At 46.2% G+C, this 23,321-nt stretch overlaps 1 pseudogene; it reads right to left on the bottom strand.

Annotated features, from left to right (window-relative positions):
* Nucleotides 1–20,517, bottom strand: part of LOC115871634 — a 66,839-nt pseudogene extending 46,322 nt beyond the window's left edge.
* Nucleotides 20,518–23,321: the final 2,804 nt, after the last annotated feature.

Raw genomic sequence — 23,321 nt, 5'->3', positions numbered from 1 at the left:
GTGGAGGGGCTGGGGTGGGTTAGAACTAATGACATTTTTCATTTGTTTGTTTTTTCTTGTAATTTTCTCTTCTCTCTCTCTCTCTCTCTTTCTCTCTCTCTCTCTCTCTCTCTCTCTCTCTCTCTCTCTCTTTCTTTCATCATTTACCATTGACATTTTGATTTGCAGCTGACTGCGTAGTCATTGCAATACCAAACCAAATCCCCCCATTGTCATTGTCTCCGTTGCAGCTCCTGTGCTGGGTTCCTGGGACGGGAAATCTTGACAAGAGCAGACAGTTTCTTCTTCTTCCTGAGGATCGGCTGGTGGGTAGGAAGGGCTGACCTTGCAGTTACCTGCCTAACCCATACACCACCAGGGCTCCTGAGCACAGGAAATAGAGTGAGGCAGACCTCCTGAGGGGTTGATAGTCATCAAGAAGTTTAATAAGGATTCTTCCTAGGTTCTGTGAAAAGAAAACAAAAAGGTGATACCGAGAAGGAAAAGAAAACAAAAAAAGGTTACACGGAAACTTCTGCCAAGGTAGCTGGAGCTTGCATGGGCTAGGGAGACCTAGAGGCACATACAGCTTCCTCATTGGCCCTTTGTGGAGCTGAATGATTGTCTCAGAAGGAGATAGCTTGCCTGGTGGACTCAATGCGGAATGCAGAGACTAGCATTCTTAAGCCCACCTCCACCATCAGTTCAGCAAGCCTCTTAACTTCTCTGCGGCTGCTTCTTCCCTGTCAGCCAGGAATAAAAACATTCACTTGCCCCTCAGGGGGACCCAGGGGGACCGGCTGGCAGGTGACAGGACTGCCCTTTATGTTTTCAACGTGCCACATGAAAGCTCTTTGGCTTGTTGGGACCTCTTTGTCTTCTCTCTCACACAGCCGCCTTTAATGGGGCTCGAGAAAATCAATTCTGTTTATAAACTCCAGCAAGTAATCACACAGAACTTCGAAGACTTCAGTTGCTCAATAGGAAATTGCCAAATGCGGATCTTATAGGTATGTTAACTTGCTGCACGTGGCCTTGCATGGGAGAACAGTGGGCTTGCAGATGGGGCGGCTGTTTGTACTGGTGAGAGGAGCACAGCCCACTGAGAGCAGGGCATGGCAGGAACTGCGGCTCACTCTGCTAACCTCCAAGCGGATACTATTCAGCGCGCTCGTCCCAGGGGTACCTTAGCTCCAACTCTAAGGGTTGTTTTTCTCCCTTGTTGCATCACATGCAAGAACGCTTCTAATGGAAAACATTACAGGGACGCATTTCATAAGGCTCCCAAATACAAGAAAGGGGTTTAGCTGCCAATGGAAGAAAAGCAAACCTCACGTACCCAAACTTGGTCTGATTCAAGTTTAGGGGCTCTCTGCTGCGTTTTCTCCTCTAACCTCTAAAGAGGTATCGTTCACACTCCAACCCGTCTTTCTTTAGGCGGCACTGACGGCTGTGTTCGTCACCAGACAAGGCGGCTAGGGAGCCCTGGCTTGAGGAGCAGCCGTTTCTTCTGTACTTTCCATCCCAAATGCCAGAAGACCCAGGAGAGTTGATCATTTGTCTGGGAAGGGACAAACACACAGCACAGTCTCCTCGTCTGAGCTTAGGATGCATCAGCACAGGACGATCGTTTTATGAATGACCTCATGCCTGCAGATACTAGCCCAGTTGCAGTATGTTTTCCAAGGTCCAGGCAGCTTCTTCTTGGTGATAGTTCCATAATCTGGTGTCAATTTGGGACTAGAGAGGATTAAGAGTGAAGGGGTAGTGTCTAGTCTGTAAATCAAGCCATAGCCAGTGAGGCCTCTGTGTGGGCCTGGCCTTCTCCGGAGGATTCTGGGAACTTCTACATTTCCTCGTTGGAGGCAGGACACATACTGTCTGCTCACTCTCTAAGAGATGCTCTACTGACAAGACACATGGCATTACATTGATAGACCCCATGCCCTGGGAACTGGAGGAACCACGTGGAGACCCCTGGCAGTGCTGAAATGTTTCTACCATTACTGGATCTACAAGACTTTGCACCCACTGTCCTGTGATCATACTGCACTCAGTGTCATTGCATGTGTTCCGTGAGCCTGAAGAAGACTTTATAGATTGGTATCAGACATACGGGCTAATAGCAGACTTATGAACTTGATCTGGACTGGGCTGGGAGGTTTTCTCAATATTCAGCTCCTCTTGTATCTAAAGCTCTTTCTTATATCCATATGAGTGTCTATGGCATTTTTCTCCAGTACACTGGGACTAACACACTCTTCATCAGCTTGTGTGACTTTTCACGCTGTTTCTAGAGCTTTCCCCCACTGAGAAGCAGCACACGTTTTAGGGCATGTGTGTTTCATCGTAGCAGCTGCACAAGGATATAATACTTCAGTGATCTCAGGAATGAAAAAGAATGCTTTGCATTTTCATGTCTCTGTTATGAATGTAAGAGCTATGTGTGTTTACACACACACGTAAGCAAGCACACCGTGTGTGCAGTAAGTTTTCATGTAGATCAGAACTAAAAACAAATTGGAGCCCCTGGGTGGGACAAATGGCAAATACACTGCTAACCCAAAGCCTTTAGGTTTGAGTGCCCACAGAGTCACGCTGGAAGGAAAACACGGGGATCTACTTTTAACACTTTAGCCCTGAAAAGCCCTATCGATGTTATAGCTTGAATTACATCTTCCCCATTTATGTGTCAACTTGGCTAGACCAGGATTCTCAGCATTATGTAATTATCCTCCCTTTGGTGATCAACTATAATTACTCTATGTGTTATATACACCCTAGCCTCTCCGATGTTAATGAGGCGGGATTAGCGGTAGTGGTGCTAACGAGGCAGGACACAATCTAGAGGATTCGCTTGTCTCTTGAGTCAATCTCTTTAGATATATAAAAGATTAGCCAAGGCAGCAGCAATCAAAGGGACCGCATTCCCACCAAGAAAGGAAAGTTGGGCACAGAGTAAATCCTTTGGACCTGGGACCCCTGCACTAAGAACTTTCTAGACCTAACAAAAGATTGATGCCCAAAACCCCTGGAAATTTCCAAGGAGGCCTGGGCCCACAGATGCTGAAAGGACCTTCTCCGAGAGCCAACAGAGAGAAAAAAACTTCTGCCAGGGCTGGTGCCCTATAGTCTGGCCTCCTGGACTGTGAGGCAGTCCATGTTTGTTTGTTAATGCCGACAAACAAACGAAGAAACAAGAGACCCCAGAGAGCACAGTGCTTTTCTCACACCCAGGAGGCCTCTCTGAGTTGGTGTGATGGAAACTGGTTTAGTTCATAAAGACCAAATATTGCTCACAGGCAAAAATAAAAATCAACTTATTCATTAGTCTATGTTTAAATTTCCAGTAATCAAGATAACATTTTGCTCATATAACAAGTTCTGTATTGACTGCAGAGATGCTGACAATGCCACTGGATCCAAAGACTTCCTATCCTCTGGCCTGTGATTGTCCTGCATTCAGCATCATTGCATGTGATTCATGAGTCTGAAGAGGACTTTATAGATTGGTGTTTGACATATGGGCTAATATCAGACTTATGGGCTTGGACTGGACTGCGTAGGGATGCTTTCTTAGTGTACAATTACCCTTTATATAAAACTCTCTCTTATACACATATGAGTGTCTATGCATTTGTTTCTCTAGTCTACCCGAACTAACACACCAAACTTCAGTAAAAAATATCTATATTAGTCTTGCAACTAAGGGGCCATGTTTAATGGATATACCATATATACTTGAGTATAAGCCAACCCAACTATCAGCAGAGGCATGTATTTTTACCACAAAAACTGTATTAAAAGTGTGCTGAAAACTCGGCTTAAACTGAAGCAAAGCAAAGCTATGATGTCCCTGTAAAGCCCAAAAATGGACTTCAGGCTGGGAGGGGAAGCTCCTCCATAGCCATTGGGGAGATAGTCATGAAGGTCAGTGAACAGACCTGGAATTATGTATATTTTTCTCCTTTTAAAAAAAGTTATTATTTTTTTATAAATAATCATTTTATTAGGGGCTCATACAACTCATTACAATCTGTACATACGTCATCTGTGTCCAGCACTTTAGTACATATATTGACTTCATCATTCTTATGACACCCACTTTCCATTTGAGCCCCTGGTATCAGCTCATTTTCCCCCCTCCCTCCTCGCTCCCCCCTCCCCCCGATAATTTATAATTTATTATTATTTTATCATATCTTACCCCATCCCATGTCTCCTTCACCCACTTCTCCTCTGTGTGTCCCCCAGGGAGGAGGCCACATGTAGACCTTGTCCTCTGTTCCCCCTTTCTCCCTCTCCTTCCCTCCACCCTCCCCAAAAATTTATTTTTAATTTAATCTTCTCTTTCTTTCTTTCTCCTTTTATCTCTTCTCTCCTTTTCTTCTTTAAATCTTTTGTTTGGTCTATGTCATAGGCACGGGTAGCAAGCCAGAGGAGACACAGCAGGACCAACGGCCCTGGGGAACTTCGGGGGTAAGGGCAGAGGGTGCAGGGAGCAGGCAGTGCCGTAGACAGGGGAATAACTAGGGTATTCGAGTCAACCACCATAAGGAGATAGAGATCCTGCGGGTGTCAGAGCAACAGCAAACTAGCTAAGAGGAGGAAATGGGGGAAAGTGACAGTGGGGCAGGAGGAAGGTAAAAGGAAACAGAGGAAGGACCTAGGAAGCAAAGCAGTGGATATAGATAAGAGCATAGGTGTGTACATACATAAATACAGTAATCCACAAAAATAGAGGTATTGGCCTATGTACATATATTTATTTGGCAATACACTGTGGTAGTGGACAGACTTTGAGCCTCTATTCCCACCCTCCCTCAATTCAAGAACACTTTGTTCTAACAAATAGGCATTCTGAGATGCTCTCCGGACACAATCGCTGAGACAAAACGGGCGCATAAACAAATATGGTGAAGAATGAGGATGGTGTATGGCTATTAAAGGATATAGCATCTGGGGTCTTAAAGGCTTGAAGTTAAACAAGTGGCCATTCAGCAGAGAAGCAACAGCCCCCATGGAAGAAGCACACTGTTGGTGGGATCACGAGGTGTCATTGGGATCGGGTAATAGGCATCAGAAGACACATAACAAACAAACAGACAAAAACATATTGTGGAGAATGAGAGGTGGGGCGAGGCGGAGCAGTGACCCAAAGCCAATCTGTAAACAATGGAACAATTCCACCACAGAGGGGTCACAGGGAAGGGATGAGTCAACCAGGGTGCAGTAAAGCACCAGTGGAACACATGAGCCTCTGGTTCCTTGAGGCTTCTTCCCCTCCCACTATCAGGACCCCAGTGCTGCCTCTCAATTCAGACTAGACAGAGACATGTACACAGGTATAGAAAAGAGATGGGTGCTCACAACACACGGAATCCAGGAACAGGAGTGGGAATAGCAATACCATAAAGGTAGGGATAAAGGGGGAATTGATCACAATAATCATCACCTAAACATACACTCCTCTCCAGGGGGAAAAAACAACAGGACACATGGGGGAAGGGAGACAGCAGTTGGTGTAAGATATGAAAATAATAATTTATAATCTACCAAGGGCATATGGGGGGTGGGTGGGGAGGGAAGGGGGAAAAATGAGCTGATACCAAGGGCTCAATAGAAAGTAAATGTCTGCAAATGAATGAAGGCAACATGTGTACAAACATGCCCGATGCAATCAATGCATAGCTTGTAACAAGAGATGTAAGAGTCCCCAAGAAAATGATAATAATAAAAAACAAAACAAATCTCGGCTTATACACGAGTACCGTATATGCGGTATTCATTCAGCACACAGGGATTGAGTGTCCGTGATATGCCGAGCAGGAGGGGTGGAATTCTCGGTGAACATTAAGCAAGTATTAAACTTTTCTTTCTTTCTATATTTTGGGAGGAGGGTGAAAAACTCATATCCAACCTCCAAATATTTGGAAAAATATTAAATTGCATTTATTATTAAATTACTAATCAATGATTATTATTTGGAGATAACAGAAAATTTCAAAGGGCAGGTGGAGAAGACAAAGTCAAATATTATAATAAAATATGCAAAGACTTACAGTTAGAAAACCAAAAAGGAAGAACACATTTCAGCAGATCTTAAATGGAAAAAACTGAAAAAATAATTCAACCTTCCAGTTGCATTAGGGAAGAATTTCATGAGCAAAATATTGAAAGATACAAGAAGCATCAAAAGAAGATGGGCAAAAATAGACTTCAGGCTAGGAGGGGCAGTTCCCAGAACCCCCCAGGATCGGTGGGGAGATAGTTCTAAAGGTCATCAGATAGATCTGGAATTATGTATGCTTTTTCATTTTCTAGGGTTTTTTTGCTAGTTTTTTTCTTTTTTCTTTTCTTATTCAATCTTTTGTTTTGTCTAGCAATATAAAATAGACATGGCTCCTAATAAAATGTCTAAAAAAATAATAAAATCGGCATGGGAAGCAAGCCCGAGGAGAAAGCAATGGGACCGATGGACCAGGGGGGGTGCGGGGAGGACGGGGGGTGGGAGTGGGGTTGGGTGGGGAGGAGCAGTGAGCGAACAATGCCATAGACAGGGGAACAACTAGGGAATTAAAAGCAACAACGAGGAGGACATACAGATCCCGGTGGTGTTGGAGCAACAGCAATCTAGATTAGAGGACGTACTATGAGGCAGAAGAAGAGCGAGCATGATGGTGGGGCAGGAGGAAGGTAAAAGGAAACAGAGGAAAAATCTAGGAAGCAAAGCTATGGATAGAGGTATAAACATAGGTGTACAGTTATATAAACGTATTAATTCATAAAAATGGAGGTATTGGCTTACATACATATATTTATATGGCAATACATTGAGTAAGTGGACAGACTTTGGGTCTCTGTTCAAGCCCTCCCTCAATGCAAGAACACTCTGTTCTAACAACCTGGCATTCTGTGACGCTCACCCTCCCGACATGATCGCTGAAGACAAAAGGGCGCATAAGCAAATGTGGTGAAGAAAGCTGATGGTGCCCAGCTTCTATCAAAAGATATAGCATCTGGAGTCTTAAAGGCTTGAAGTTAAACAAGTGGCCATCTAGGAGAGAAGCAGCAAGCCCACATGGAAAAAGTACACCAGTCTGTGAGATCATAAGGTGTTGACGGAATCAGGTAACAGGCACCAGACGACCCAAAATAAACAAAACAAAGAAAACATTGTTGAGAATGAGGGAAATGGGAACAGAGACCCAAAACCCATCTGTAGACAATAGGACATCTCCTCACAGAAGGGTCACAAGGAAGGGATGAGTCAACCAGGGTGCAGTATAGGTCCGACGAAACACAACATTCTTCTGCTTCCTTGAGGCTTCCTCACCCTCCAGAATCATGACCCCAGTCCTGCCTTTCAGTTCTGGCTATACCGTAGCATGTACACTGGTACAGATATGAACTCGCGACACATGGAATCCAGGGCAGATAAACCCCTCAGGAACAGAAATGGGAGTAGCAGTACCAGGAGGGTAGTGGGAAGGTGGGGGGAGGAGGGGAGGAAGGGGACCCAATTGCAATGATCGATGTTTAATATCCCCCCAGCTTCCCCTCCCCCCACCCACGGGATGAATTACAGAAACATGGGTGAAAGGAGACAGCGGTTGGTGTAAGATATGAAATCAATAATAATTTATAATTTATCAAGGGGTCATGAGGGTGGGAAGGGGGACAAGGAGGGAAACAAGAGGAGCTGATACCAAGAGCTCAAATAGAAAGTAAATGTTTAGAAATGATGATGGCAACATATGTACAAAAGTGCTTGACACAATGGATGTGTATGGATTGTTAGAGGAGCTGTAAGAGCCCCCAATAAAATGATTGAAAAAAACAAAAAACAAAAGTAAAAGAACACATTTAATGTTTAAAATCTTGATTGCCAAATAATATGGAAATAAATTGTTTAAATGCTAAAAAAGAAAAGAAAATGATGATGGCAAAATAAGTACAAATATGCTTGATACAATTGATGTATGGATTGTTATAAGAGCCCCAAATAAAATGATTTTAAAAAAAGATGGAAAGAACACACAGAATCACTGTATTAAAAAGAACCAGTCGATATTCAACCATTTTAAGATGTAGCACATGAATAAGAGGCAATGGTATTGAAGGAAGAAGTTCAAGCTGCATTGACAGCATTAGCCAAAAACACGGCTCCAGGAGTTGATGGAATAGAAATTCAAATGTTTACTGGTGAAGCACTGGAAACACTCACTCAACTATGCCAGGAAATTTAGAAGACAGCTACTTGGCCAACTGACTGGAAGAGATCTATAGTTGTACCTATCCCAAAGAAAGTGACCCAATAGAATGCTTAAATGATAGGACAATAAATTAGAATTACATGCAATAAAATTTGCTGAAGATCATCCAATAACAGATGCAGCAGTATCAACTGCCAGGAACTGCCAGAGGTTCAGTCTGGATTCAGAAGAGGGCTTGGAACAAGGGATATCATTTCTGATATCAGATGGATCTTGATTCAAAGCAGAGAATACCAGAACGATGTTTACTTGTGTTTCACTGACTATGCCAAGGCATTTGATTGTGTGGATCTTAATAAATTATAGATAGCCTGGAGAAGAACGAGAATTCCAGAACACTTCATTGTGCTCATGTGGAAACTGTATGCGGACTGCCAAAAGAACCAATAAATTGGTTTTGGGAAAAGTACTGCTAGAATGTTCCTTAGAGGCAAGGATGGTGAGACTTTGTCTCGCGTACTTTGGACACATTGACAGGAGGGACCAGTCCCTGAAGGAGGACATCATGCTTGGTCACATCGAGGGACAGAGAAAAAGAAGTCCCTTGAAAAGATGGATTGACACAGTGGCTACAACAATGCGTAAAACATAACAATCGTGAGGATGACGCGGGACTGGGCAGTGCGGTTCTGTTGTCCACAGGTCACTATGAGTCAGAACCAACACAATGCCATCAACAACCACCAGAATAAATACATCCCTGGAAATGTGTTCACACAATCTTTAGATGATGTTGTTTGAGAAAGTATGAAGGTGAACATTTCAAACACCTCCCTAATGATAGTACTCTCTACTTTGGCTAATGATCAGGTATTCTGCCATTAGACCAAAGTAAGAGACATGTGGATTCCCATTTGGTTGCCTCTTGCTGGCTATGTGACCTTCAGCAGTTCATATCATGGCCTCGATTCCTCCGTCTACTCCCCTTTTACGTTAGTAAGAGAGAGCCACCCCCACTCCATACGCCTGGAGTCCTAGGGTTATAGTGGGTTATCAGTTCAGCTGCTAACCACAAGATCAGCAGTTTGACTCTACCGGTCTGCTCCGCGGGTGAAAGATGAGGCTGTCTTGTCTGCTCCTGGAAAGATTTATAGCCTCAAGAACCCAAAGGGGCAGTTCTACGTTGTCCCCTGGGGTCAGAAGGGACTTCATGGCAGTGGGCCTTTGTTTTTTGACTCCCTGCTGAGGATTTGCATCTCCACCCCAGATATCTTGAATCAGTATCATCATGTTAAGAAGATCCCAGGCCATCCTTATGTAGACATGACTCTCATGACGTGAATTCTTATGTAGACACAAGACTCTGACCCAAATTCGGAGAACAGCGGGCAGAAGCAACCAAAGTCCTGGTACTAACCCACTCGGTGTGAAGCCTGCGGGTCCCCTTGCTTCTTCAGGATACCATCTAAAATAGAACCACACATCTGCAGCCTCACACGAGGGATGTGGGACTGTAGGGAGAGGAGCCACAAGGGGGCCCATTGGGTGAACCAGGTGTAGGTAACCACACGGTGGCCATAAAGGGAACTGAACCTTATCGGTCTGCATTTTCAATGAGGTCACAGTGACTCTTGTCAAGTAAAATGGCTTCTCCCAACCCGCGCGTAGTTGACGGTCCTGGGTTAGAAGTAAGACTGTGAGCTTCAGTGACTCCAGTCTTAGGAAAGGAGGGAATAGGATGATTCTAGAGTCGATGGATACCTCTGGGGACCCCACTTCTCTAGGACAATCTGCCTCTTGGTGTCCCTGACTCCTGCCAGCTCTTTTCTGCCCCAAAAACATAAAAGGCTGGTGGTAGTGGTAGTGAGAGGAAGCATGAAGCCAGAAACAGATGGACAGGAAGTCCATTTTTTTTGTCAACCTCACCTTAGCGATCACTTCCTCTGGAAACCTTCCCCAGGCTTTCCCACAAATTCTCGGTTCTGATAGCAAGCCTTCCCTTGCTCAGCATAGTCTAGCCTTCACATCTTCACATTGCATGGAATGTTCTGGAATCTCTGACTCTTTAACAAAAATAAGGATGTCTTCATCTACCTCGCAGAGGTCATTCACATGTGTTTTCTAGACGATCTGCCTCCTCCTCCCCGGGAACTTTGCTCTGGGTAACGTGTCAGCGAACATGAAATAGGCAACATGGACCTCCCTCTGGTTGGTTCAGGTAAAGAAGGAAGGTGGAAAAGTGATCTTACTTAAAGCTACAGTGGATCAGCAGTGGAATAGGAGTGTACCCCCACTGAGACTTCTGGGAGGCCCTGCTGCTGGCATCCGTTTCATGGTGGTGTTGCCCAGTTTGGGTGTAGAAAGTAGCACGCCTATCAGTTTGCCCAAAGAAGACCCGTTGGTTCTTATGCTTTTCTGCACTGGTTTAGCTGGTGGGCTATTTCTCCGATGAGCTGGGCACGGACCACGCTGGCTGGGGGCGGTCCAGAGCGTGAATGATCAATAGGATCACGGACCGGAGGCCGAGTGCACTTATCAATCAGGAGCTAACTACAGAGTTTTCACATTCAATCAATCCGCTCAGCCGAGCTTTGGAATCACAAATGTTTGTGACTGCCAATGCATTTTCAAATACCTGCCAGTTTGAGGGACTGATTATAGGCTGTCTGAAAGAGGTGGTGTTGAGCCAACGAACATCTAGCACATTTTGCTGATGTGCGAGGCCCTGGGATTGACCCTGATGAACCCGTTATCATTTTGCAAAGCAGATCTGGGCTAAGGGCGCCCAGCGTAGCACAGGGAGCCCATTCTCTGAGTCTCCCAATCCTCAGATGTTCAGAATTTTCACCTTCTTGTTTGCTCTTCAGTGTTGTCACAACGACTAACTCCAAGCAACACTGATCAATGTGGTTTCCAAAGGCTCTTTTCTGATTTCCTGTCACGCTGAGAAGGAGTCTGGAAGCCGCAGGCAGAGGGTGCAGGTGGGGGAGGGGCAGACACAAAGAGACACCCCCCAAAGGACTCACAGCCTTAGTCGGACACAGGGATTGAGGCATCCCTTCTCTCCCCCAGTTGCTCCTTAACCCAGTGCTCTTAGCAAGTTTCTGTATTCTCGTCGTCACTCGGGCTAAGTATGAGCCTCTGGCACCTTTCAAGTGGACCGAGAAGTCATTTTTTGAACATTCTCTATGTTCGGCCAATTCATCCAAGCACAAAGTATGAAATACAAGAAGCTATAAACGTTGCTTATACCAGCACCCGGGAGGTATGATACACACACACACACACACACAGAGAGAAAAATATCCCATATATATTCTATATAGCACATCTATTTAATTAATGGGGAAAATGCACATGCCAGATACGAAGGCTGGTTTCAAAGGACCCTCGCTTTCGCTTGCTCACACAATGCAGTAGGCCTTGCATTTCACCCTCTTGCAATTGTGCCCGCCACCTGGCCAACGTCTCGTCTGGAGGAAACTCAATTACCCCTGCATACATTTCATGCAGGTGAGCTGGGCTGCCTTCCACTGTGAGCCGCCGTGGACCATGGCCTCCTGATAGGACCATTTGAAATGCACGCGAGAAAGGAAGCGTCTGGCTGTCGACAAACCATGCTGCACCTTTTAATTTATCCCACGTTTACAGATGGGTAACCCCAGCTTCAGGGATGTGGTCAAGGTCATGGAGTCGGTGATGTTAGAGGCAGAGTGGGTCCCAGGGTTCTGACTTCAGTTCCTGGATGGTCCTCCACTGCCTTTCACAAGCTATCCGGATGCTTGTCTCTCTGTTTTGGTTGATTTTAACTACTATTTGTTTTCTAGTATGGTGGGACATACTCAAAATACACAGACCCGTCCACTCCAGATATACTGTAGACTAGAGTATTATATCCATTTGGACAGATGCTTTATCGGCGCTTGTTCCTTTACCCACAATGCTTCTGCTGCAACTCGTGGCTGGGTACCAAAAGAAAGTGGGCAATAGGGTCTGTTGACTCTTCATGCAGAATTATATTTGCTGCTGTTAGTCTCACGTCTGTTTGGTCTTTAATAATTTAGTCAAATCCATCATCTTTATTATCAATTTCCTGAGCCATGCCCCCACTCCCAGCCTCTCTGTGAAATCATTTTGAATTAGTAAATGCTCATTAAATCATCATTAAATCAAATTCTTACACTAACAAAGGCAGACTTGAAGAACGGTCATGAGCCAGGGGCAGCTGTGCGTGCGTTCCGGCTCTGCCACAGACTCCGTGGGCCGCCAGTTGGAAGTAAGTCCATGGAGCTGCCTGTCAAATAAGGACCCTGGTCCCCCTAGGGTTGCTCAAGTACAACATGAGAAAATGTACGTAGAACACCCCACACAGTGCAGGACGCCCAGCGAGGGCTCAGGGTGTCTTGGCGACCATTTCTGAGCTCTTGTAGACATAGGGCTAAGCTCTTGAGGGCCAAGGGAACATGTGGTCCTTTTCCCAAGTCAATGGGGCTGACAGACATGTAGGCTGATGTTTACAAAACACTGTGGTTAAATGTTGTCCAAGTAAGGTCAAGATGCCACAAGGTGGTGGGGGGTGGTGGGGGGATGCACACCACACGTGAATGTAGTTAATGTCACTGAATTGTACTCTTTAAAGGGGTTCGCGTTCCTTCTTCTATGTGTGAAGGGGCTCCAACAGGGTCTGCGAGAAAAGGGAATGAAAAGGTAGTGGAATTTTTCTACCGACATTCTGAAGTGACGTCATCGTTGACCACCCCAAGCCACGGGCACCACGTCCATCATTCCAACTCCCAGTGGCCCGAGAGGGCAGTGCAGAAGTGCCCCTTCGGGTTTCCAAGGCTGACAATCTTTATGGGAGTCAAGAGCCTCATCTTTCTCCCAAGGAGCACTTGGTGGGTTCTAACTTCTGACCGGGAAGCTCAATGCATAATTCAGTTGTTTAAAAAAGTCCTGCATGGGCACAGTGGAATCATAGTTACTTTTCACAAATCAAGCCATCAAGCCATCTGTGATCGGTTGTCCGGCTCTTTAATATATAGGACAACTCCATTTTCACACGCATTCTGTCCTGTGCTAGCTGCTATTTATGTATGATAAATGTATAGCCTCCTATATCAAGCTGGGTTATTTTTGTTTTTGATTTTCACACAAAAGCATGAAAATAAAACTCTATGGGAGACTCCGCGGGATTTTTGAAGGGTGATTGTAAGTCTGTATGATTGTTGCTTTAGGACGAGTTCTGCATCGATGTCACTTGATAACGAGGTTTGCTTTGAGGGGTTGACAGATCTGCTGGACTGGGCCATCCACCTGTTCTTTCATTTAGCAAGAGGGTCCTGGGTCGGTACCAGGGCCCCACGATGGTGTGCTTGCCGGGAGGATGCAAAGTGCCTCAATCCCAGAGCCCAGGCCTTGTCTTCAGGGGCTTTCATTTAAAGGGGGTTGGTAGTCAAGCAAGTTATGCTCGACCTGTGGCTGGAGTTTTGAAGAAAAAGCTGGAAGAGAGCGCTGAGTTCTGCCGGGCTCTGCAGTAGCTGAAAGGAGGGGCGGTCTGACTGCGCAAGATGAGTGAGCCATCACCGCCAATAGAGTCAGAAAATCGTTTTCTTCTTAAGGGAAAGGCCTTGCAGGTAGTAGCCTCCAGGCAGAAGGCATGAAGTAATTTAGGCAGACAAATACATGACCAAGTTCCATTTGAAAGGACTTTGAACGAAAGTGTTCCTCTCAGTGGCAGGGTGTTCTTGTAAAACTCTAACTTCACTGGGCTTCCAGGGACATCTGTGCAGCGGAGGAGCCCTGGCAGTATCACGGGGTACGTGCTAGGCTCTTTGCCTCAAGGCCGGCAGTTCGAAACCACCTGATGCTCCCCGGGGGAGAAAGACAAGATTTTCTGCCCTCTAAAGAGTTACAGTCTCAGGAGCTCACAGGACCAGTTTCTCCCCTGTCCTCTTGGGTCGCTGAGTTGGAATAAAGTTTGTTTTGTTGGTCTGTGCAGCGGACAAAAGTCACGTGTCCGGCTTGACTTTATTCCACAAAGACTGGTGGAATAAGACTGTGACCCTTAATCAGAAAGGAATTCGATCCCACAGCTCAAATTTCAGCCACACCGTGGAAAGTTCTACAGGGGAACAGGAACACGAGTGGGCAACCAGATGTTAGAAGCATCGACCACTGGAGAGCAAAAGGGCAGCGTTTACCTCAGGACAAGTTCAGAAGGATCAGGAAGGAGGAATGAAAGCAGGAAGCACAAGGAGGAAGTGGGGCAGGTGCTGGCACATGGACAGAGGGTTTGCAATGAATGAGATGAAACAAAATGCATATGAATGGCTGAACGCAAATCAAAGGTCTACTCTGTAAACTTTCACCCCAAACAACAGGAAGTTAAATACGAAATTTAATTGGGTACTTAATCAAATAAGCAAAAAATCCCAATGGACTGAAACAAAACAAATCAACAAACCCACTGGCATCAGTCAGTTCTGACTCATGCTGATCTTATTTCTTGTAGTTTTTTCCTAGGCTGTAAATCTTTAAGGAGCAACCAGCCTCAAAAGTCTCCCTTGAAGTGATTGGTGGATTTGAACCACTGGCCTTGTGGTTAGCACTCAGCAGCACCACCAGGACTCCAAATGGACTGTATCTATCTCAAATTAGGGCAGGGAATTTTACTTATGGGCTCATTTCTCTCTCCCCAGCTCTTAGAAGAGCGCAAGGAATATATTTGATCCTTAAATATTTGTTGAGGGAATAAATTAAAAAAGGAATATTTGTGAATAGTTTAAAAATAGAAATATTAAAAGGGAAGTGCTATCAAATGTGCTTTAAGAATGTTCTTTCTATCTTTATTGAAAACTGAAAGTGAAAACATGTTCAGTTAGATAAGTAATTGAGTAGTGTGGTAATAATCACTTATAGAAGAATGAACATCAGACCAGTACCAAGGAACTGGGGATGGATGATGTCCAACTCTTCCCCATGCTGTTCAGCTCCATTCCCCACCCCCTTCCATATATTTCCTCACGTTTCTGGGTTCTGCAACATCCTACAACCTCATGAACGTTTGAGGACATGTCTCATGTGGTGGTGGATGCTCTTCAGTGCAACTCCAAAGCTTGGGCCAAGGTAAGCCAGGAGCTGGGGTAAGCCGGGAGGCATGTAAGTCTGCCCTTAGGCTGTTATTGATTGGGCAAAAATTACAGTTATGAAGGAGCAACAAAAATAATTTCATGGTTGGGGGTCACCACCACATGAGGAACTGAGAAGGTCGTGGCATTGGGAGGGTTGAGAACCACGGCGTTAGAAGCACGTCTCAAGTAAGGGTAAGCCAGTGAGGTAGCGTGATAGGCGGGGCCTGGGCCTGGTCCTCAGAAGTGAGAATGGGCCTGGGAAGTACACGGTGGGGTGAAGTGGAAGTTGAGAAGCGAGGGGGGGGGTGTCAGTTACTGCTGCCATTCAGCTCGGGTCTGATTGCTACCAGTTATGAGTATCCATCGACCTGACTCTGAGTCTGGCATCACCTGTATGTGAGAATAGAGCTGTGCTCCACTAGTTCACTGGCTGCGCTTTGCAAGCAGGCTGCCAGGCCTTCCTTTCATGCAAGGTGCCTCTGGGAGCCTGGAATCCCCAACCTTTCTCAGCAGTGTAGAACATGAACCATTTGTACCATCCTGGGGCCAGGGCCATGCCTCATACTCGCCTCAGTCTCCTTGGCAGCTGTGGCTTCTCTATGTTTCATTGCCTGTGTCTCCAGACATAAGAGCCACGCCATGTCCCTTCAGCCACTTTCCCAATGGTTTAAGAAACATGGATTTTATGAGGCAAAGAGACAGGCAACAATGCACCACAGGGACTGGAGCTGAGAGAGACTGAAGTCGCAGATACAGGGGAGGAGTCTCTAAGCACAAACCACCACCAGTCCCGCAACAACGATGACCATGCATCGGATCCTTGCTCTGTGCCACCGAGTGTGACCCACACTCTGTGTTTTATGGACAACCATCCTTTGAGGTTGTCTTAACGTCTCCATCCTTCGGTAACAGAAAGCCCACGTGTGGGTGACCTTAGCCAACAAGTTGACTTTCTCAGAGGGGAGGAGGCTCGAAGGGAGATTTGGGGCTCAGTTTTTAGGGAAGACATTTCATCTCTGACAGCTCTGGGGAATGGTCCTTGGGTCGCTTCAGCTTCTGTTCCTCACTTGTTTTTTTGAAAAACAGTTTTATTAGCACTTCATCCACATGTCATACAATTCAATAATTCATTTTAAAAAGAGTTGTACAATTGTCACCATGTTAAATTCTAGAACACTTTCTTCTTCCTTGTATTCATCGTTAGTCCTGTAGTTTTTTTTCTCTAACTGTGGGAAAAATTATACACAACAAAAACATTCTCCAATTCCACAGCTTCTACTTGGCTAATCCTGTGTCTGTTCCTCAGTTCTTGGTGATCTTCATGGGCGTGTGTCTTTCCCTCTGTCTGCTTCACTTGCTTCTCTGTGCTGAATATGCTTTAAACAAACCTAATTTTTTTCCTCCTTGGGCAGCTGTTATGTGCCAGTCACTGTCCAAGGCAGCGAGCACACAAAGACTGTGAGAACACAGACTTCACTCTCGAAAGAAATCACAAGCTAGTAATGAAGACAGACATTAGTAAGTGCCATGTGCTGGGACCTCGGTGTCCGAGCAGAGGAGGGTAAAGGGATCCAGTGTGTGCTCATAAGAGAGTATTTATTTCTGCCAAGATGGACTGAGGTGGGTGTTTAGATCACAAAGAGCTTCATATAGGACCCCCCCCCAATCCAAACCTTGAGTTAATTTAAAAAGAAATTGTAGTGACATGACAGGGCTACAGGGGAGGTAGCAGAAAGAAAAAAATTCTCAACATGGGCTCCTGAAACCCTGGGAAAAAAGATCATTGAAAATATCAATACCTGAAGAAAGTTGATGGTGCCCGGCTATCAAAAAGTATAGCGTCTGGGGTCTTAAAGACTTGAAGGTAATCAAGCGGCCATCAAGCTCAGAAGCAACAAAGCCCACATGGAAGAAGCATACCAGCCTATGCAACCACGAGGTGTCAAAGGGATCAGGTATAAGGCATCATCAGAACAAAAAATCTTACCATAGTGAATGATGGGGGGAGTGCAGAGTGGAGACCCAAAGCCCATTAGTAGGCCACTGGAGATCCCCTTGCAGAGGGGTCTCGGGGAGGAGAGGAGCCAGTCAGGGTGCGATGTAACAATGATGAAATACACAACTTTCCTCTAGTTCCTAAATGTTTCCTCCTCGCTCCCACTACCATGACTCGAATTCTACCTTGCAAGTCTGGCTAGATCAGATGATGTACACTGGTACAGCTAGGAACTGGAAATACAGGGAATCCAGGGCGGATGAGCCCTATAGGACCAGTGGTGTGAGTGGCGAAACAGGGAGGTTGGAGGGTGAGTGGGCAGGAAAGAGGGAACCGATTACAAAGAACTACATGTGACCTCCTCCCTGGGGGATGGACGACAGAAAAGTGGGTGAAGGGAGACATCGGACAGGGCAAGATATGACAAAATATCAATTTATAAACTATCAAGGGCTCATGAGGAAGGGGGGAGCGGGGAGGGAGGGAAAAATGAGGACCTAATGCCGGGGGTTTAAGTGGAGAGAAAATGTTTTGAGAATGATGAGGGCAATGAATGTACAAATGCGCTTTACACAATTGATGTGTGTATGGATTGTGATAAGAGTTGTATAAGCCCCTAATAAAATGATTTAAAAAAAAAAAGAAAATGTCAATACCTACTGCTGTGGAGTTGATTCAAACCCAGGGTGATGCACTTGAGAACTGTCCTACAAGCTGTGGGCCGTCCTCTTTATGGAGACGCATTGCCAGGCCTTTCTTCCAGGGCACCAAAAGATGGAGTCCAACTGCCAACTATTTTGGTGTATTAGTCTGGATACTTGGGAGAAAGAAATCCACAGAAACTCATATATAAGAGAGAATTTTATATAAAGGTGAAGTGTTCATCAAGGAAACATTCCAACCCAGTGCTTTCCATGCCCACAAGTCCAACATTAACCAAGTTCCACAGTAGGAGGCAGAGCTGGTAGATGCTTTCATGCAACTTGACTCTAAGTGTGCTGCTCGCCACTGTGGCACACCCTCCTGAGCAGAGAGAAGCGCAGGACGTCAACCAGGGCTCTGCATGGGGAAAGGAGAGGAAAGTGCAAACTGGGGGAAAAAGAAATGACAGAAGTGGGGAAGTCCAGAAGGAAATGTTTTGTTCTTTTGGGTCATTCTTTGCGCGTATGTATCATCTGATTATTTTCTTAGATGATATGGTAGTTATATACACGTTTGCCAATGTGAGAGGATTAACAGTGAAGGGCTCCAGTCTAGCCTGTCAATCAGGTCATAGCCTCTGAGGCTTCTGTGTGGGCCTGGTCTTCTCCTGAGGATTTTGGGAACTTCAGTATTCCTGCTTGGAGGTGGGAGACACTCTCTCTGCTCCATCCCTGTGAGACATTCTTGTTGATAAGCCACATGGAGACAGGTTGATGGCAGCCAGAGCCTCAGAGCTGGAGAAGCCACATGGAGACCCCTGTCAGCGCTGAGATGCTTCTACCACCAGCCACTGGAGCCACAAGAATTTTCACTCAATGGCCTGTGATTTTCCTGCATTTGGCATCATTGCATGTGTCTCATGAGTCTGAAGAGGACTTTATAGATTGGTCTCGGGCACTTGGGCTAATATCAGACTTATGGACTTGATCTGGACTGGGCTGGGATGTTTAATGGACAATTGCTCTTTTCTATAAAGCTCTTTCTTATACACATCAGTCTCCCTAGATTTGTTTCTCTAGTCCATTCAGACTAACACAGATGGGTTTTGGGTAGTATAGATTCCCTATCTTTATTTCTTTAAAAAAAATGGCCAAAGATTGATAGTCAATGATTGTTATTGCCCAGCACACTTGCACATTGGGTCTCAGTACATGTGGCTATTGTTGAAGCAAATTGTTTGAAGAGTGATTTCGTCACGTGGGCGCCAGTACATTGAAGAGTGATCATAGCTGCTGAATATATTTCAGTTTTCCAAATTTTGCAATCGTGTGAAACCTCTGAGGTTGGAAGCGTCAATGAAGCAGGTGATTAGAATGATAGCAGAAGTAAACAGAAGGCCAGTTAAGAATAATTAGGAAAACCTGGATCATCTTCTTGAGCATTGGTTGGTGCCAGGCATTAAAAAGATAGGAACCACAAATGTCACTCGAAGGACAGATGGTTATGATCGTCACCAGTAGTTATTACTACGTAATTATATTTGAATTTTATTTTTATGCTCTAACCTACAAAGGTTGCCCTTTGCTCTGATTCTCCAGCTGCTTCAGAAGGTTCTACCTCTTGTCCTGAGGCCACGCCCGTGAGATACTGAAGAGAAAGGAGAATCCCAACGTGGAGGCCGAGCATAACAGAGCAAAGAGGAGCTGATGCTCAGCCATCCTGATGGAACCATGACTGAACTGGGTCTTCTGGCTCCTGAGCCAGTGGCCTTCCCAGGAGACCAACTTCTCTCCCTTGTCATGTTCTAATCCAACTTGAGGACCCCGGGAGAGAGAGGTACTCGGAGGTTCCGAGCTCCACACTGAAGACAATCCCTGGGAACACTGCAAATACCTCCGAGGGACAGCAGGGCTATGGACCAAAGTGTGCAGGACACTGGACTCTGGTCTTAGATGGGTGACGAGCTGGCTGGTGGTGGCAGACATTTCACATTTCGTTTACTCAGGTAATTAACTTTCAGGTAGCTATGAAAGTGCTGGGGCAAGTGGAAAGCTCTCTGTGAGGATGAGGTAACAGCCCCCACCCGTGCCAGCACCACAAAAGCTAAACCAGGTGCCTTTGAATCGCTTTCGCCTCACAATACCTCCGTGGGTGTCCGAGAAGATACTTGGGTTTTTGATCACTGTTTTTCCCCTTCAGAAATGGACTGCCAGCCTCTTGTTCTGAGTTACAGCTGGGCAGACTCTACCTGTTAACCTTCAGGCCGAGTGCTTAGCGCTTCACACCAGGTAGGTGGCCCGCACGTGAGGTTAAGCAACTAAAAAAAACATGGCAAAAGGAAGATTTTGCCCTTCGGGGCTGAACTCCCCCTACTATTGACATAGAAGCCTTGATGGTCGCTGGTAGCATCCCTCCAGGCCCCTGTGGACGCTCTCTGTTGGTCTTCAGTAACTTCTCGGTGCTTCTTTGGCCTTAGCAATTCCACCTTTGCAGGAGTCACTTTTTCTGTGTGAACGTCCAGCCCATCATCCACCAGTTCTTTCTCCAAAGTCATCTTTTCGTGGTGGGGAGGGGCTGCGAGGAAAGGAGAGCTCCCAGCAGCCGTTCGTTTGGCTGCTGCTTGGAGATGTCGCGAGGGTCTGTTGGAAGGTCACAGAGGCAGGCGGATGGGTGCACTTGGTCAGCCTCATTGTGGGCCTCTGTACCAGCCAGGACAGCCAGGTTGCTGGACTGACAGAGGGCTCATGCTCGCTTCAAGGAAGGTAAAAGGAAAAGATTTTGGAAACATGTCTGTCAGCAACGTTTTGCTCTCTGACTTGGCCTTTCCCTTTTATCTCGGGGCGTCAGGGGCAGAACACACCCCGACTGCAGTCTCAGTCGGCTGTCGCCGACCATAGGGCACACGTGTGTATTTTACAGCTTCTTTGGGAAGGTTGCTATTTGTCTTCGTAGGAGAGGGATGTTGATTAAACTTACGGAGTGCATGATTAAAAGCTAGCATCTGAGATGACTAATAGGGAATTAAGATGCTTTGTCGTAATTTAATTTTTATTCCCTTGTAGGAAAAAAAAATTGCTCAACATAGCATAAGCCAGGCCCACTCAAGGGGGGGGGCATGCATATGTTACCCATTCTGCCAGGCTCACAACCAATTGGAGTGTTAGCTATTTATACATTCAAGGTTGACTGAAACCATCTCACCACAAGACAGCGCTCCTTCCGTCATGAAACTAGACCCACTGGTAGGTGTTGGGAGCAAATGTTTCACAAGCATCTTCCGGCCCTGAAATATGGAGGAGGAGAGGGAACGTATGGCGGAAGCAACGGAGGCCATAGACTGCAGTTGGAAAAGGCTGCCAAGAGAAGGCTGGTGCTTAGAAGCCAGGTCCACATGGGGCCTTCCCTGGCTGGGCAAGGAGGGGGTGTGAGCTGGGGAGGGCGCATCATGAAGAAACGTGAGGAGAAAAGCACTGGGTAATGTGGCTGCCCGTTCCAGGGCCAGGAGGCGCAGAAGCAAGGGCTCAAGGACTGGTTGTGGACTCCGGAGGTGCTTGTTTGGAAAGCGATGTTGGAGCAATTTGGGAAGCTGTTCTGTGTGTTGTTTTGTTGCCGGGGAGAGGGGAGCTAAAAAAAACCCAAAAACCAACAGAACAGAAACACAAAGAGAAGCTCCTTCTCTTTCCCGGCAGAAGAATCTAACTTTGAAAACTTATTGAGAGGCAGAGATAGGAAAGAAGATACCTGTTTTGGGTCCTTGAGTTATAAGTGTCCAAACAGCCAACCCAAACTGGCCTAAAATTGGGACAGGAGTGACTGAAAAGTCCAGAGACAGTTCTAGCTACTCACTCAACGCACTTGCTGATGTTGGGTCAATGCTGACGCATTGTGACCCTATCGGGCAGGGTGGAACAGCCCTGGGGTTTCTGCGACGGTCACTCTTTGCAACAGTAGACAGTCCTGTCTTCTGCCCTTGGAGTGGCTGGTAGTTTAAAACTGTTGGCTGTACGGCTAGCAGCCCAACATATAACCACTTTGCCTCCAGGCTGCCTATGGTCTAGCTACCGGCCTATTTAGAACCTCAATAACAGGCACATTTTTTTTGTGTGTGTTTTTAAATCATTTTATTGTGAGCTCTTACAGCTATAGTATTCCATAGTTCAACCACACCAAGCAGTATTGTATCATTTTAAAACATGTTCTTTCTTCTCGATTTCCGTGATAGCAGCTCCCTCTATCCCCTCTCCCCAGGAGCCCTTGTTCTTTTGTGCCATGTCCCACAGGTCTGGGTCTTTCTGTCTCCGCCTTCTGCCCTCCATCAGGGTCACCTCTTTCTTGAACTCCATGGGTGGGCTTCCTGGCCACTATCACCCCAGATTCCACTCTGCTGGGGGAAATAAAAACTGATTTTCTTCTAACAAGTTACCTCAAAATCTGGGGCCTTAAGATCCTGGCTCCAAATTGGGCCACCTGTTGATCCCCGGGCCAATCACTGTGCCCAGAAGAATGGGATGTGCTGACCAGAGGGCTGTCCCAGAGCGGGGCATGGCATGTGATCCAGTGAGGCATGTGCCCTGAGAGTAGACTGAGCCCTAGGAGCTGGGTGGCCAAATCATGGCATTGCGCACTAGAAAGGGCATCTAGAACTCCACAAGAAAGGGGGGTTCTTGGCTCACACTTTTTCATGCAACTTCTTATTGGCGCTATGAGAGAGTCACTATCCCCACCAGATGATAGGTTGAGTCCACTGGGACTCACTGAGGTTAAGTAACATTCCCAATCACACCTACTTGGACATGGCAGAACTGGAGTTTGAACCTACATCGATCCAACTAGACCAGTGTTGTTTACACATCTGCCCTTGTAGGAATGGGCTAGTTGACTCTGCCTAAGAGCGACCTGATAGCACGGAGTAGAACAGCCACCTCAGTTTCCCAGGCTGCCATCTTTAGAGACCGGATTGCCAGGCTATTTCCTCCATGGAGAAAACAGCTTGCCCCAAAGAGGACTCACTAATCAGCTAACCAAATTCTACGTCGACATTGGCCATTTTTAATTTCTTTATGAGCCTCCCTCTGTCCCACGTGACCCTGAGCCATCTATCTCTAGGCAAAGCCGGGGGTATCACTTTCTGGACTTCAGAACTTCTACAATTTATTTCTATGAAGAATCAGGAAGTCCCAGGTGCCATCTGGGTCTGCTGACTGCCAGGGTCATGGAGAAAGAGGGGCTGTCCTTCTCCATTGCTGGTCACCATCACCTCACACCTGGGACCCTGGACTCGCCTGTCAGGGACATCCCCACACTGCTGGACCACCAACCTCACACCTCAGTTCAGGTACCTCAATGACTCACTGCATC

The sequence above is a fragment of the Echinops telfairi genome, unplaced genomic scaffold, assembly GCF_000313985.2.
Source record: "Echinops telfairi isolate 266 unplaced genomic scaffold, ASM31398v2 ScPeMD7_7400;HRSCAF=8409, whole genome shotgun sequence".
Lineage (NCBI taxonomy): Eukaryota > Metazoa > Chordata > Mammalia > Afrosoricida > Tenrecidae > Echinops > Echinops telfairi.
Note: the sequence above shows the minus strand (reverse complement) of the source record. Positions and strands in the feature narration are given on the sequence as shown.